The sequence below is a fragment of the Ochotona princeps genome, chromosome 19 (genome assembly GCF_030435755.1).
Source record: "Ochotona princeps isolate mOchPri1 chromosome 19, mOchPri1.hap1, whole genome shotgun sequence".
Lineage (NCBI taxonomy): Eukaryota > Metazoa > Chordata > Mammalia > Lagomorpha > Ochotonidae > Ochotona > Ochotona princeps.
The window spans coordinates 34,614,032-34,630,284 of NC_080850.1; the positions used below are offsets into that span (position 1 = coordinate 34,614,032).

Sequence of the window (16,253 nt, forward strand, 5' to 3'; positions counted from 1 at the left end):
AGCCCGCGCGCAAGGTCCCTCGCTCTCCCGCCCCCTTCCAGCCACAGTGAAAAAATGTGTGCAGGCCCTTTTGCCTCTACTTAAGGGCAATTGGACTGCGTTTAAAGGGCTATTGAGGCCGAAGGGGCCGCCTCTGTCTGAATAGCTTTGTGCGACGTTTGCAGAGACATTTGCATCTGTTTGCGCTGGGGGGCCGGCCCGGAGGCTCCACCGAGAAAGCGGGGGTGGGGGGTGGGGGGTGTTGGGGGGATTGTTCTGTTACCCCCCTCCCGCTCCTCCCCACTCGCCCCCCCTCCCAGCTCTAGCTAGCCGCTTCTGTGCGGAGCGCCCCGGGCGCAAAGCGGAGGCATCCAAGACCGGCCGGTTCAAAGATTGGGCACCCTCGCTCTCGGTCCACTTTTAAACAATTGCTGTTAACAATGCAATTTTAAGCAGAAAATCGTCTAACTAGATTAAATCCACTTGATATAAAAACCAGGGAGAGGGGGAGTCCACACCGGCCTGGGAGTGAGGACGCCTAACAGGATAGAAAGTGTGAAATGCATGCAGAGGTGGAACGGCCGGCAGGTGCCTTGGCCTCCCTCCGGCCAAACCAGGGATGGACCACACGTCCAGCTCCCTTGCCGACGCCTGGAGATGGAAAGGGGGCTCCCCAAGAAGCAGGCGGGGAGCCCAGCTTCAGCGACTCAAACGGGTGGTGCGCCCTCGGAGTGCAGACACTAACTTCCTCACACCCCTGCACCTTGGCAGGCTTGGCGATCCTAGCCCAGTTGTGCCCTGCCCTGCGAGGATTGTGCGCTCTCCGCTCGTGAGACTGGGCAGACAGCCGCTTTCAAGCGGGCCTCAGAAAGCCCCACTGCAATGGCAGCAGAGTTCCCTGATGGCCATAAAGCCCAGGCAGGGCCCCCCTCCCTCCTGGCGCTGCCCAGAGCCAGGCTCATAGGGTGCTGGGACGGGTTAATCACTGCAAAAACAAAGAGATGAAAGGCCCTCCAATTGGAGAGTCCCCGGTGGCCTCCTCCGCTTGGGGGAGGGACAGGGGTCGCTGCGGGCTGGGCTTCCCCTGCAAGCCCAGAAGGCTCCTGCCCTCTGCGGAGAGTCCCAGCCCACCATCCCCAGGCGACGCCGCCCACACAATCTGGTGCCTCCCAAGGGCCCCGCGGAGGGGCCCCAGCCTGCCTTCTCCCACAACAAGCACAGCCCCCACAAAGCAGCAGAACAAAGCCCGGGGCTGTTTCTGGGGACCTCAGGCCCTATTGGAGACTTCAACAAAATTGCTGTCTCTTAAAAACAAACAAGCAGGAACCCCAGCCCCACACTGACATTAATACCCATTGAACTAAGGGTAAAATGAGGTTGAGAATTAGCACTGAACCCTGCTGGCTTTTACACTTCTGTGTAAGTGACTTTCCCTGTGGTGTCTGTGGGCACCTTTGTTGGTGCTTTGCAGCAAGATATTTTAAAGGTTTGCCTGTAAAAACTCTTATAAGGGTACAGGGACACAGCACATAGGGATGCTGACAGGCCCCTGCTCATTGTGGGACTTCTGCTTAGGGTTCCTGACCCTGCCTTGAAGACCCCTCACCCAAACCCATCCTCCAAGGCAGAGGGCAGGGGCCTGGGCCTATTTCCCTGCCACTTCTTGTAGTGCACCTGGGAACGCTGGTGATAGAAAACAGGGCAGGGCACATTTGGTCACTCTGCCCGGCAAAGACCAGGCCTTTGTGCTCTGCCTGGTGCACCAGGCAATGGGAAGGGGTGAGTGTCAGAGGGGCAAGTGGTGGGGAGTCCAGGCCATGCCTGAAGTCTCCAGAGATAGCCCTGTGCACCTGGAGAGTGGGGATGTCCATGCTGGCTTGCAAAGAGACAGCGCTCAGTAATTGCAGAGCCAGCTCAACATCTCTTTTTCCTCCTTCCTGTGGGCTTAGGACCACCAAGTGCCCAGCACTGCCCTAGCTAAGCACCCTGCATTCCCTCCTAATGTTCCCATGTTCTCCCAGGGATATGAGAGAAATCTCCTTAACCTGCTTCATGGAGCCCAAGTTCAGGGTGAAGCTTGAACTCTGAATCTAAGATCTGCCTCCCACCAAGCCCGAACTTCAAGTCCTAACAGGCTCATCTGTAGGATGGGCAGAGTAGTAACCCCTTTCTCCCTTGAGAGGCTATGTATAAGATCAGATACTGTAAGAAGTATGGGCAGTTGGCCCTGGCATCTACCCCAAAGGCTCCCGTACCCCAAAGGCTCTGTGATCTCTGTGCAGCCTTGGGCCAGCTGCCTCCCTCTGACCCATCATGATGGAAAAGGGTAGACCTGAAGGAGCCTGGGGCCTTGGCCACAGCACCCTGGAGAGATGCTTGGGGTCCCTCCTGAATGGGCACCTGGAGGCCCTTTACCAGGGGGAGGACCACCCAAGTCACATGTCTCCCCTCCATTTCCTTCTACCCAAGGTCTTTCTCCCACCATGCCGGTCAACATCCTAGCCATAGTGGTGCTTCACTCAGCACCCACTGGGCTCCGCACATCCATTCTGGTTGAGGCCGTCAGGCTGTTGACCACTCTTCCTTGGCACTTCCTAGCTGATTAACGAATACCCTACACACCCCCATGAGAGGTGACTGTGCCCTGTGCTGGGGACAAACCAGCTTCCTAGAGCCTCGATCAGCTTGATGATGTAGGATCAGAGCCACGTGATCAGTACATATCTGAAGGGGGGGGGAGGCTGAAGCTTGGCAGGGCAGGGGCTCACCTCCCTTGGGAGAGGGCTGCCCCGATCACCAGGACCCCCAGGAGAAGACTGTGACAGCCCCTCCCCTAGGGAATTCTGGTCTGGCCCTCCCATTTGTCTGTTTGTCTGGGTCTCAAGTCTGGCTGAGCCCTCTACACACACCCCAAGAACAGAAACGGGACTCTGATTGTTCATCCACCCAGCGCAAGCTTCTTGTGCAAAAATGAGCAAGCAGAGGCTGGGAGAGGCCAGGACTTGCACAATGCCAGGGCCAGATGTTGACAACCAGAAGCTGGGGTACGGCCTGTTCCCTGCAGGCCTGTCTCTGCTTTAGGTCTCAGTAAGGTACCTGTGAGTGCTCCTCTCAGAGCTGGTAGGTGACCTTCTGAAGCCAAGGCTTAACCCCTCTTAACCTCCGACCTCCAGCCGTCAGTTCCCTCTCAGCCCCAACTCTGTCTCTGGGTTATGTGAGTACAAATGTGGCATCAGTCTGCCCAGAGGCCACCAGGGGCACGGACAGGGAGGCCAAAAGGCCCAGTGAGGGCAGTGCCTCTTTAAGCCGATCAGTGCTGCCCTAGAGAGGGACGGGCACCCTGGGGGAAGAGAGACGGCCACCCTGGGACAGCTGCACCAGGCCTGGCTCTCACTAGGGCCCCCTCTGTCTGCATCCCCCTGATTTCAGCCCACAGTTGGGATGCGTGCCAGCAGCTCCCAGCACCAGGCAGTGAGGCAGCTGGCTTTAACACCCCCAGCTCAGCCCAGAGCAGGGTAAGGATAAGGCCAGGACTTCCAGTCTACTTGAACCAACAGTTTTCAAGTGCTGGCTGGAGCACCTTCTTCACTGAGCACTCTTGTTATGCTAATGAAAGGCCCCATGGTCTGCACTGAAGTACTACCCCAGCAGACCTGCTGTGGGCTCTGCCCATACTCCTATCTAGGCTGAGTCAAGCAGGGCTCCAGAAAACGGAATACAGCGGCTTCTGGGATCGCTCCCCAAACACCCTGCCTGCACTTGGCTGAACTACAAGTGCTATGAAGGCCACGTCACAGCCTGGAGGACCCTTCAAGGAGACTTGCCCCTTTGCAGAAGCATCCCTGGCAGCTAACCAGGCAAAAAAGAAAAAAAAAAAGTCTGCCTGTTATGTTCCTGCACTGGAGAGGTCCCTGAGCTGTGACCAAGGTGGCTGAGGCATGGCTCATACGTATATGAAGACCTAGTTCCTGTCAGAACTCCATAGTACCAGGCAAGAAAGCCAGGCTGGCTCTGAGATGCCCATTCCAGCATGTGGCACAGTTAGCAAACAAGGAGTGGCCTCTGCTCTGCATACACGGGAGGCATGGGTTTGGGGTGGAGACTTTGCAAGGGGTCCCTGGAGTGCTGGCTGTTGCCCAGCACCGTGACCTATGCACACAGGCCTACTCTGTGGATCTCTACTTTCAGAAAAGCTGCATTGAGGTGTCCCATGCACTGAGCCCCAACATGCACAGCATCCTAGCAAGGCTGGGCACAGGGCAGAGCCCATACTTTCCTCTGGAACAGATAGGATCTTGCTTCATATCCCTGTGCCCTTAGGTCCAAGATCTGGCCTCTCTGGCCTCAATATTCTCATCTGGATATTGGGATGACACCTTCCTTAACAACTTTATGGAATGCACTGAGGGAGCTTAACCCAGCCAGCACCAGATACTACAGGGAAGGTGCCTAAATACCATCATCCCCACCCCAAGCATCCTCCCTATGCAATGTGTCCCCTTGCTTGAGCGGGGGTTGGGGGTGGATCCTTGGAGGAAGTGATGGTCAGAGACAGAGCCCACTAAAGGCAGCAGGGTCTAGAAAGGCTCCTTGGAGGAGGAGAGTGTGGGAATCGTTTCCCTGGAGGCTCCTGACTTTGCACGGTCTGGCGGGATCAGGATGGAGTAAGGGCCTGGTGGCTGCCCCGGCTGAGCACAGAAGAAATGGTGGTGAGCGGCAGCAGTGGTAAACTGAGGCTCACCTGTGGCCACACGGGGGTGTGGTGGGGGGCCGGTGCTCACACAGAGGCGGGAGGGCTGTTGCCCTGGGGAAGAGAAAGCCCTCAAGAGCAGGCCACTGATCTCAAAGGGAAATAATGGGATTTTCTGGGATTCACATTGATCCCCAAAGGAGAAAAGCTTCTGTTTGCCTTTTTTAAGCCGCAGAACAAGGAACTAAAGCCCCTTTCAGCCCTGAGTCGGGGCTGTCCTTTCTGAAGTCCTTATTATCCCCGGGGGCACCGGGAGAACGGGACCCCAGAGCCTGGCCCTCCACGCAGGACGCTTTCCGCCAGGCAGAGGTCTGCCCGTCTCCTAGCGACCAGGAGCCCACGGGACCACAGGCACTGCACCTTGACCTGCAGTTCTGGCCTGTGGCCCTGCAAGGGCTGGACTCCCTGTTGTCGGTCTGTCTAAGGTTGTGTGTCTACCACACACACAGGGACAAACATACAGAGCTGTAGCTCTCTTGGCCATGGGTTCCCTGTACATGCCAAGATAATGACCGCAGGGCCCAGAGCAGCCTCTGCCATCCCAGCGGTTGCTAGTTCTTCTTTTTGAAAGGCAGAAGGACAGAGAGGGAGACACATGAGACAGGGAGACTAAACATCCTCTGGTTCACTCCCCAAACACCCACAACACATGGGGCTGGGTCAGGCCAAAGCCAGAAGCCAGAAACTCCCTTCTGGTCTCCCATGTGGGTGGCAGAAGCCCAAGGACCTGGGTCAACTTCTGCCTTTCTAGGTGCATTAGCAGGGAGGTGGATGGGAAGTGCAGTAGCTGGGACTGGAATTAGTATTCTTGGGGGCGAAGCTGGCTTTGCCAGTAGCAGCTAAACTGGGATCTGTGCAACAGATCCTCTTCCCCAACTGGGCTTACTTCTGAAGACCTCAACGTGCTGGATAATCAGTTGTCCATAGCAACTGTAGACCCTAATGTCCTCCATGACCTACACCTCTGGCCACTGAGCACCCCGCTGTGGTTATTGTGTGTCATGGTTCTGGCTACACACACACACACACACACACACACACAATGTCTTCAAACTGCTCACCACCCAAACTCTCCCTCCTTCTCCCAGTGGCCCTGGGAACTGCTGGCCAACCTGTCCAGCTCTACCAAATACCTCCACCCCCACCATGCACCAGCCTGCTTCCCTATACCCCCAGCCACCAGCCCCCAGTCCCCACTAAGAGGCTTCCTCTTCTCCCCTCCCATTCCCCACCAACCACACTCACTTCTCCCACATTTTATATCCTGGCATTGTGGGGCTCCCCACTACACTGGGAGAGAAGGCCAGGATTCCATTTTGAGGGGTTCATAAGGTTTGAGATTAGAACTACCCATCCTCCAGTGTCATGCTTTGATAAGGTACTTGTGGTTCACTTCTCAAATACCTATAATAACCAGGTCTGAGCCAGATCAAAGTCAGGAGCTAGGAGCATCTTCTGGGTCTCCTAGGTGGGAAGCAGGGACCCAGCTAATTTAGCCATCATCTGCTGCCTCCCAGGAGGTACATCAGCAGGAAGCTGAACCAGAAGCAGAGCAGGGAATGGAACACTCCGATAGGGGATATGGGCTTCCCAAGCAGCCGCTTAAACCCCCTGCAGCCCCATCTTGTGCTCTGCTTTCTAAGGACACCCACTAATGTCCTGTCTGCGGAGGATGTGCTGTGTGTTGGTGACATTTGCTGGTGCTGAGCTGGTCTGGCCAGGAGCTTGGGCTTCCTTTGGGCACAAGAGAAGCAGGAGAGTTCCGAAGCCGCGCCCCACCTCAGGGACTACCTCCCTCCTTGCCATGAAGCCAAATCAAGAGGCCCAGGCTGGACTGCATGAATTCTCACGTGGAGCTGGGAGCCAGAAATATCAGTGCAGCTGTGACTTTCTTAAAACAGCAGCTTGATCATACGCATAGCCAGGAAACCCACGTTTGCCCACCAGCTAGCTGGGGGACCTTGTGTGAGGTGCTGTGTCTTCCTGTGTCTTCCTGTGTCTTGGCTGTCTCCTGGGAAAGCTGGAGAGAATGACAGGCTCCACCTCCCAAGGTTGCTGTGAGAGTGAGCACCCAGTGCCTGGCATGCAGGGAGTGTCTGCTGAATGACAGCCACTCCCATTGTTACTATGAAGCAGCTCCAGAGAAGAGACCCACACACACATCCCAAATCGCACACCTGTGAAACGATGTGGACCACCAACTCCCGAGCTCAACAGAGCCGTCTCATCCTAAATGCCCAGCGAAACCACCACCTGGCAAGCCAGCTGCCATTTCAAGTGCCCATCAATGAACCAAGAGAGATACAACATTGACACACACCATAGTGAAGACACATCAGGGACCAGTGGGCATCCAAAGCTCTCCCTGCCCCCCAACAGGGTTGGCCTAGCAGGGAGTGGGCTGTACAATCCTCTCCAGGAATGACATTGGCGCAGCTGCTCCAAGCGGTGTCTGCCATGCTGGGCTTTCTCCACAGGGCTGGGTGAGAAAGAGCAGTGCTGGCCTTACCAAATCGCCCCGAGCAGGCTTGGCTGAGCTGCTCCATCTCCCTTCCCTTTCTGCTTCCACCCTGACCATCGGGGCACCTGCCAGCACTCCAACTTGATGATGACCCCCGTGCCTGAAAGGCGAGACCCTCTGCTCCCAGAACAGTGCCAAGCCTGGCCTGAGATCTGAAGTCTGTGGCTCAGGGTATAGTTTGTGGCAGTAGCTAAATGTTCACTGGTGGGGAGAAGGTCTGACTCAGTGGCAGGGATTGGGCTACTGGGAGGAAGGATAGCATGGGAACTAACTCTGGAGGAGGAAGAGTAGTAAATGTTCCATTCAGTGAGAACAGCATGTGTAAAGCCCCTGGGCTAGGGGAGAATCCTGCAGACCAGGGGGCTGAAAAGTGGGCCAGTGCATCTCTAGGCAAGTGGGAAGGACCAGGCTGCAAAGGTCAGTAGGAACTAGATATTCTGGCTGTAGGCATGTTAGGCAGGTGGCCTGAACAGTCACTCCTCTCTTGACAGCATTTTCCGGTCTGCTGGGTAGGAAGGGTATGGCGCCTGCTCCTGTCTATGACTGGAGCCAAGGCGGGAAGCTTTTAGTTCAGTGAGGGATGTGTGATGGCTGAATCCATCCTTGGGGCTTGAAGCCTCCCAGAGGGTTGTGTGGACAGCTGGCAGCACGGCTGGCAGCAGGAGCCAGTTCTCAGGCCTCCCAACTCATCATTTTCAGGGGGCTTTAAAAGGCAGTTGTAGGGGATTCTCAGAGAAGGAGCCTGAGGCACTGGAAGTGAAGCCACTGGCCCAAGCCTACAGCCCGCAGCCCACAGCCCGCAATGAGGGCAAGGAGGAGGGAGGACACAGTTCTGGGGGCACTTGGCCTCTTAGAGGGGCTGGTCTTTCTGGGAACCCTACACGCCATCCTGCATCGTGGTTCCCTCGGGCCTCAGTTCAGGAACAGGTAGGACACAGCCAATACCCATTTTGCAAATGCAGTAAGTAATATCAGAAAGAGAATTACTTCTGCAGAATTTTTCAGTTGGTAAAGAGCCAGGCCAGGCTACCTTTTTGCTTCAAGGGCCCAGAATGGTTGTGCCAGAGCCACACCAGCAATGAGGAGGAGGAGTGAGAAGGCTGAGGAGGGGCGGGACAGGGACAGAGAGCCCAGGTCCTGTTACTGCCCCTCCCTGCACTCAGGAGGCTCCAGAACCCTGGGTAGGGGTATTCTTTCCTCCCCAACCTATCTCCTTCTGCAGGAGCAGTAAGTCCTGCTCATGGTGGCCTGACCAAAGCAGAAGCCTCCCCAGAGGAGGTGCTCCATCCTGAACCTAGAGCGAGCAGTCTCAGGGAGCCCACACAAGGCAGGTACAGGCCTGTCCATCAGCTCAGAAGACTGGGATGGCAAGGGGAGCTGCACAGCAGATCAAGGGACAGAGGTTTGGCTCAGCTCGGCTCAGAGGACTGGGACAAAGGAAGCAGAGTGCTCCTGGGGGTGGGGGTGCAGCTCCAGGGTGGCAGGGCCTGGAAGAGCATGTTACCAGGACCAATGGGTCCTGAGGTCTGTGGTGTATGAACCATGGGTCACAGGATAAAGGAGGCCCTTCATCATCAGGATGGAGGGGAGGGGACACAGGACTCAGGTCGGCACCTTGGAGGCCTGCTGGGCAGATGTTTGCCTGGTGGCTGCTGGCAGGATGAGGCAGGTGCGGAGGCTCTGGGTTCAGCCTATTGCCCCTCCCAAGGGCAGTTCCCAGGCCTGTCTGTGGCCCAGCTAGCTCCTGCTCCCTGCTGGGATGTTGCCTTCCCTTCCTCATCCAGTGCAAGGCTAATCAGCTTAAGTTGGTAGCAAAGGAAGGCTCTAGATAAGGCAGGGTGCTTATTCTCTGTGATAGCAAATTAATGATGCCTCAATTAAAAGTCAGCCAAGCTAGACCTAATGTCCACACACTCTAGCTGTATGAGAAGTTCTTCAGGACATGGGGGACACAGCAGGAAGGGAGGAGAGGCAGAGTCCCAGAGCTAACCACCTGTGGCTGGGCTGAGAACCACCGAGAGCCCCTGGGAGGTAGTAGCAGTTTTCAGGTCTAGCAGGGCCCCCTCCCCAGCGGGAGCAGGGCTCGTGGGAAAGGCAGCTTCCTGGGCCTCCACCCAGCACTGCTGAGACCAGCAATCAGGGCTGTGGCCCAGCCTCCATCCTTTCCCACTGGGTAACACCTGCTTTGCTGCATGGATGAGATGATGGGTGCTGCCAACAATGGGATGGAGAGAGATGGCAGGACAGGAAGTGTCAAAGGGCACTACCCTGGGTGAGGAGCCAGGGGTGGCTTTATAATCCTTCACGGTAGGGAAATACGTGTGTGTGTATGTGTGATTCTGTTTGGTTGCTAGGCACAGAAAAAAGTAGCAGTGCTTTATTTTGGGGTTTTTAAAAATCTGTTATTTTCACATTTGCATTTTAAAAGGATTTTTATTTATTATTTACTTTTATTGCAAAGTCAGATCCACAGAGGAAAGACAGAAAGATCTTCTGTCTGTTGGATCACTCCCCAAGTGACTGCAACAGCTGGAGCTGAGCCAATCCAAAACCAGGAGCCAGGAGCTTCTTCCAGGTCTCCCACGTAAGTGCAGGGTCCTGAGGCTTTGGGCTGTCCTTGACTGCTTTTCCAGGCCACAAGCAAGGAGCTGGATGGGAAGTGGAGCAGCCAAGACATGAACTAGTGCCCATATAGGATCCCGGCACATGCAAGGCAAGGACTTTAGCACTAGGCTATTGCACCAGGCCTAGTAGCAGTGTTTTATGAAAACTCCAGTTAGGAATCAATGGAGCTCCACACCAGCAGCCCCTTCAGCAGCAAGGAGGGGCTGTGCCCTGCCCAGAGCGGTCAGCAGCACTGACATTTTCCTAGGTGCCCTTCAAAGCTTACGGATCTTCAAGCATCATGGTCACCAGAGTCCATCCTTCCCCATTCCTCTAGCCACAGGTGTCTGCAGAAAAATGTGACAATGCAGCCACCAGGCCACACGTGAAGGTGACCGGTCCATTCCTGTGTCAGGTTAGGGTGGATGTTGCAAGGAGGAACCCAAAACAGACCACAGCAGTCAGGCTAGCTCCCTGTGGACATTGTCCCTACTGCGACAATGCAGCCAGGGGAGGGTCCTACAGTCACAGCCCTGCCTCCCTCTCAGAGCTTACTGGCAGAAGGAACATAGGTACAGCAAAGGACCTGAGCCTGGGACAGGCTTTAGGGCTGAGGGCAGTCGGAAGGCTGGCAAGCCTGGGTAGCCAAGGAGAGCAGGCCACATTTCCAGTGCCCCATCCCTGGGGCCCTCGTGGCCCATGCTGGCCTTGCCCTCCGTGTCTCACAAATCCCTTTGAGATGGAGAGGGCAGATGGGGGTCAGAGAGCCGAGAGCTCAGGCCCTATCCGTATTTGAAATCCTGGGCCGGGGCGAGGCCTTCGAGGTGGGGTCGCCACCTCCGGGGCAGTGGCGTCCTCCCTCCCGGCTGGCCCGTTGCTAGGGCCCCTCTTCCGTGGCATCAGGTTATGGGGCTGCGTGTTGTGGCCCATCTGCCGGGCTAACTTCTCACTTTCCCCCCTAAGGCTGCCTGTGACCCGGCTCCCCGGGCTCTGGCCCGGGTGTAAAAGTGGCGGGGGGCCTTTATTCCCACCATGCCCCTTCTAGGCGGCTCAGCAGCCAAACTGCTCTTGGATTACATTTTGATGAGTTTTCAATTTAGGCTCTGCAGAAGAGGGGAGGGAAAGAGAGAGAGGGAGGGAGGGGGCGGGCAAGGGGTGGGGGTGGGCAGGGTAGCTGGCGAATAGACGCAACAGATGGGTCCAATTGTGGCATGCAGGCAAAGGCAGGGAGACATCTGTAGCTCCCGAGCACTGGTGGTCTGAGACGCAATTAGCGCTCTGTGAAAGAGGCCCCTGGCAGCCGCTGGGCCAATCCCCTCCGAGGCGTGCTCACGTTACAATGGCCTTGACCACAATCCACTGAGCAGAAAGGAAAAGAAAAAAAAAAAAAAAAAGAGAAGAAAGAAGAAAGAAAGATTAATCCAGGAGTGGTTGGGCCACAGGGCTGCCAGCGAAGACGCTGCACTGGAGGCATTGCTCCCAGCTCTGCTTTTCCGGCTGCTCTTCCTGGTTCACCCAGGGCTGCAGCCGCTGGCAGCTTGGGACAGGGGACAGGGACTCAGCCAGCCCACACTACACAGAGAGCAGTTCAGCAGTCTGCCCTTACTGCCCAGGAGCAAGCAACCCTCTGGGCTGGCCAGGAGGGGCAGTGAGTCACCCTGTACTGCTGGAAGCAGAGATGGGCTCACAGACCCCTCCTGGCCCCCACTCCCTGTGGACCCGGGGAGGGAATCCGGGCCTCCTTGGTTCATGCATATGTATGCTTGGTGGCTCCAGCGCAGAAGGGGGTTGGGGGAGCCCAGCACAATGGTAGGGGGCGGCCCCAGGGGGCCCGGGGCACCCTTAAATTACCCTCCTGGCTTTGTTCCCCTTCCAGGCAGGGGGTGGGTGTAGGGGTGGGTAGTTGGCAGCTCTGTCCAAGGGGAAAAAAACCCCTCCAGTCCTGCTGACCCTGGCTTGGGGTCCTGCTGCTTATGCCTGTCAGGGCCATCAGGTGGCCCGAGGCTGGGGAATTGTGTCACAGGGACAACTCCGGGATGTGCACTCCGCAAGCAGCACTGTCTAAACCTCAGTGACCGGCCGGGAGTGCTCCTATAACAACAGCCAGGACTTCCCCTCCCCCCCCGGGAAATGACCAGTGTCCAGCTCAGTGGCCTTCACCCTATTCACACTGCCTCGCAACCTTCACCACCTCCATCCTACCTCCGAATCTTACTCTTCCCAGACCGAATTCAAGAAGCTAGGAAACCCCGACTCCCCTGGCGCTCATCAACCCCGCTCTGTTTCTGTGCTTACCTCGCTGGGGCGGAACCACATGCCACTTGTCCTTTTAGCCTGGCTCATGGCACTCAGCACAATCTCACCCAAGTTCAGCCACGTTGCAGACTGCTCGAGAATTTCTTTAAAAAAGAAAAAAATCAATATGAACAGCAGAGAACGAACGACAGTGATGTTCTATCCATTGGTACACTCCCTAAAAGGAACAACAGCCAGAGCTGGACCAGGCAGAGGCCAAGAGCTAGGACTCCACCCTGGCCTCCCACTCGGGTGTAGGGGGCCAAGCACTTGCGCCATCTTTTGCTGCTTTCCCAGGTGAAGTAGGAGGCCACTGACTGGAAGCAGAGCAGTCAAGACTCGGATGGGGGCTGCACCTGGGCTGCTGGAGTTGCTGGCTCTGCAAGCAAAGGCTTACCATACTGTGCCACATGCCAGTCTTAATTTCTCTCCCTGCGCCTCTGCCAATGGACATAGAGTTTGTTCCCACCTCTCAGCTCCTGTGAGCAAAGCTTCTGTGAACACGGGTGTATAAGCATCCACCCCAGGCCCCACTTTATTCAGAAGTGGAACTGCTGGACTGCATGACAATCTCTGTTTTGGTTTTGTGCTATTGCCACTGCTTTTCTTTTCACCGCTTACCTGAGAGCTTCAGCTAAAGGAAATAGCAACTCTGTTCCAGGAAGTTGTTAGGAAAAGACTGCATGGCGATGATTCTGAACAGCCGTGGCCCAGCACCAGTCCTGAGAAGGGCGCCCACAGGCTGGGGGCGGCGGAGGCCCAGAGCTCAGGCCCTGTCTGCATAGTCCGGCACGCCGAAGGAGAGCCCGACCACCACCGTACTTGTTCACTGCTTAGTCTGAGCAAGTCTCTTCGAGTGCCAGCCTCAATTCTGGGCACCCGGCAAGAGGAAGAGTCAGCCCTCCAAGACCAGGGGACAACAAAAGCAGAGACAGGCATTGCCACCCAGCACTCTCCTCAGGTGCCCGTCAGGGAGGCAGACTTCCGGGTCCGCCGCGCCTTCTGGGCCCCTGAGCATGCGCAGAGAGACCAGTGAGGCCTGACTGCTAGTCTGGCAGAGCCTTCACAGCCAGAAAGGGCCAACGCGCTGCAAGGGGACGGCTCCCCGAATTCCCAGGCCGCAGCGCTGAATTACTCCTGCGAGACACCCCTTTCCCCTCCCCTGTTCTTCCTCTGTCACAGGGCCCCACGGGAGAGCCCCTCCACTCAGCCTGTGGGAGCAAACTCCAACACGGCTGTCCACCCTGCCCAGTAGACACAAAATGCAAGAAAACTCTGCTGGTGCCTTCACTGCCTGCATCTGGGGGTAGATGGTCTCTCTCTCTCTCTGACTAATGTTTTGCCTTTCAAATAAATGCACCTTTTTTTAAAAAGACTTGATTTCTGAAGTTTTTCCAGAAAGTGGGTATAGCAATATCCTACTTCTTGGTGGATTGAAAAAGTGAATTAATTAAAAGCTAAACATGGAGGAAGGCCAGGAAGAACTTCCTGGGGTTGGATTAGAACTGGAGACAGATACGTTTAATACACGTGTGCACAGACATGCCTGCACACACACACATGCATAGGCACACGTGTTTATGTGCAGACACGCTCTTAGCCCTGTGCGTGGAGGTGACCGCCAGCAGGAACCCCGTGCGAGCACACAGCACAGTCACCCAGATCTTGGTTTCTGAGTCTCACCACCTACTCAAAGGGAACAGCAGCTTTTGAAGAAGTCTTATTTATTCATTTGTTTGAAAGGCAGCATGACACACCAAAATGCCTGTCAGAGCCAGAGCTGGGCCAAGCCGAAGCCAGAATCCAGAACTCTACCCAGAGGCCCACGTATATGATCTGTCACCTGCTTCCCTTCCAGGTCCTTTTGCAGGACGCTGAGTCAAAGCAGAACAGTCAGCATCAATGATACAGGATGAAGGTCTCCCAAGCATTGGCTTAACCCACTGAGCCACAGTGTCAGCCTAAAGGGTGTAGGATGAACCAGAGCATCTCTTCATCCCAGAAAGCAAGCAAGCTGCACGCAGGCTGAAGCGGCAGAGGACACAGAAGCCAGCTTGAAGAGGCTCCATGTTATTCCGCAGCAGTGATAATTTGAATATCTAAATAAATGCTGATGATACAGAATTATAAGCAAAGAGAGAGAGAGAGAGGTGGCCTAACCTGCTCTGCCACAGCACCGGACCCTAGACCTGATAGTTGTCAGGTCATTGGCTGGGAACACAGATCGGCGTCTCACACGTCTCTGAGGGTTCCATCGGGGGGGGACATTCCCCTCCTTGTTGGCTTACTGAGCCCAGGCCTGCCCCGTGATTGTCCCCGGTCTTGCTCAGGGGTGCGCCTAGGTGGATCGGGGTTTGGATCATGCTTCCAGGTTCTTCCCAAGCCTGTAACCCCACCTGTTTCTACCCCAAGTTATATTTGTGGGACGTTTTCCCACCCATGCCCCCAAGCCTCACAGTTGCTCACCCTTCTCCCTCGCTGGCATCACTGGCTGCTGCACTCAGATCTCCACCATCTGTCCTCACAGACACCAGACCTCACAGGGCTCAGTCCCAGTTCCACCTCCTCCAGGTGCTCTCTCTGAGGAACCGAGAGAGAGAGAGAGAGAGAGAGAGAGAGAGAGAGCGCGCCAGACCCCAGGCCTGGTCGACTAGACTCAGGTTGCACCCAAACAGCCCCCTGGGGATGGGTGCTGCAGTGTCCTGCGGCATCTCCAGGCCACGCAGTGCCAACTGGATGGCTCATGGGACTGAGGGCATTTGGCTTGGCTTCTGGTGGCAGGTTCTTGGGGAGTCTGCACAGGAAGCCAAGTCTAGCTGTGATGTTATTGGACTCTGAGGCGGGTGGGTTCCGTGGCACAGCTCTCTTTCCTCTGTGGCAAGTCCATCCTGCAGTGAGAGGGGGACAGCAGTGGGCTGTGGGATCTGGGCACCCGAGGGCCAGGGCCAACCGGCCCCTCGTCCCCTTGCAAGTCCAGCTTGCTATACCATCAGCAGCCACCCTGCAGGCTACATTCCTCTGCTCCTCTTGCAGAGGGAGGCTGGAGGGGAAGGCCAGCCCCACACAGGGGCCCTTCAAGCCATCTTGCTTTTCAGTCTCCATTCTGACTCCCAGGATGTTTTCTCAGAAAATGTAGAGAGAGAGAGAGAGAGAGAGAGATCTTCCATCTGCTGATTCTCTTCCAGGTTTGGGCCAGGTTGAAGCCACCAACTAGAAACTCCAGCTGGGTCTCCTACCATGATGGCGGGGACTCAAATACATGTAGGCATGCGCTGGCAGGGAGCTGCATAGGAAGGTGACTGGGAACTGAATGGTCTGTTTCCTGAATGGCAGCTTAACTGCGCTGTGCCAAACATGTTCCCCATGGTGGGTGGAGACCCTCCCAATTTCTGGGTTATGAGGCCACAGCAGACCACCCCCCTGGGGTGCATCAAGGGTCCCCCCAGTTTGGATGTTCATTGTCCTATCACTGAGCAGTCCTGCCAGATCCACTCGCAGCCCCTGGTGCCCAGCAGACAGCATGGATCTGTGAGTCCTCTCCCAGGCCCCACTCTGCTGCTGGGCTGCACGCACACATGCTGCGTGGCCGTGGTGGTGGCCAGTCAGGCGGTCTGGGCTTCCCACGTGCAAATGCCGCTCGAGTTAGCAGAGCACGCCTGGGCCGGCGGGCATGTCTGCCCACAGCTGTTGAGCTGCGGACCCGCAGCAGCTCTTCAAGGAGCCGGGTTTTCCAGGCTCTGCTTCCCTCAGGAAGAAATGACATAAGCGCCCTCCTTTGTCATTCAAATCTCCTGCAAATCAACCATAGATGGTGTGTAATTGGGCACAGAATATATGCTGAAATAACAGGGGCCCCTTTATCAGGTTATATATGGAAAAAAGTCAAAAGAAAAGCAAAACCTCGGGTGCGGAAGAATGGCCTATTTGAAGGGAGGAAGACAAAGAGAGTAGGGCTAGGAGAGCAGTCCAGGCATTGGCTGTTTGAGAAGCACGAGGGGGGGCCTCCCAGTCCCCCGCTGGCTGTCACTCACAACTAGGCTGTGCTGTCTCAGGACCGCAGTCACACATCAGGGCCTTCCAAGGTGAGCCAGGTGGCCCCATCTT

The 16,253-nt window shown here is 56.1% G+C and overlaps 1 long non-coding RNA gene across 1 annotated transcript in view; it reads right to left on the reverse strand.

The window, feature by feature from the left end:
- LOC131482658 (uncharacterized) overlaps window positions 1-12,833 on the reverse strand; it is a 185,093-nt gene extending 172,260 nt beyond the window's left edge. Inside the window, exons 1-2 of the long non-coding RNA XR_009247198.1 lie at window positions 12,771-12,833; window positions 12,150-12,253 (exon numbers count right to left, since the gene is read on the reverse strand). This is a non-coding gene — a long non-coding RNA (uncharacterized LOC131482658). The remainder of the gene's footprint in view (window positions 1-12,149; window positions 12,254-12,770) is intronic.
- Window positions 12,834-16,253: the final 3,420 nt, after the last annotated feature.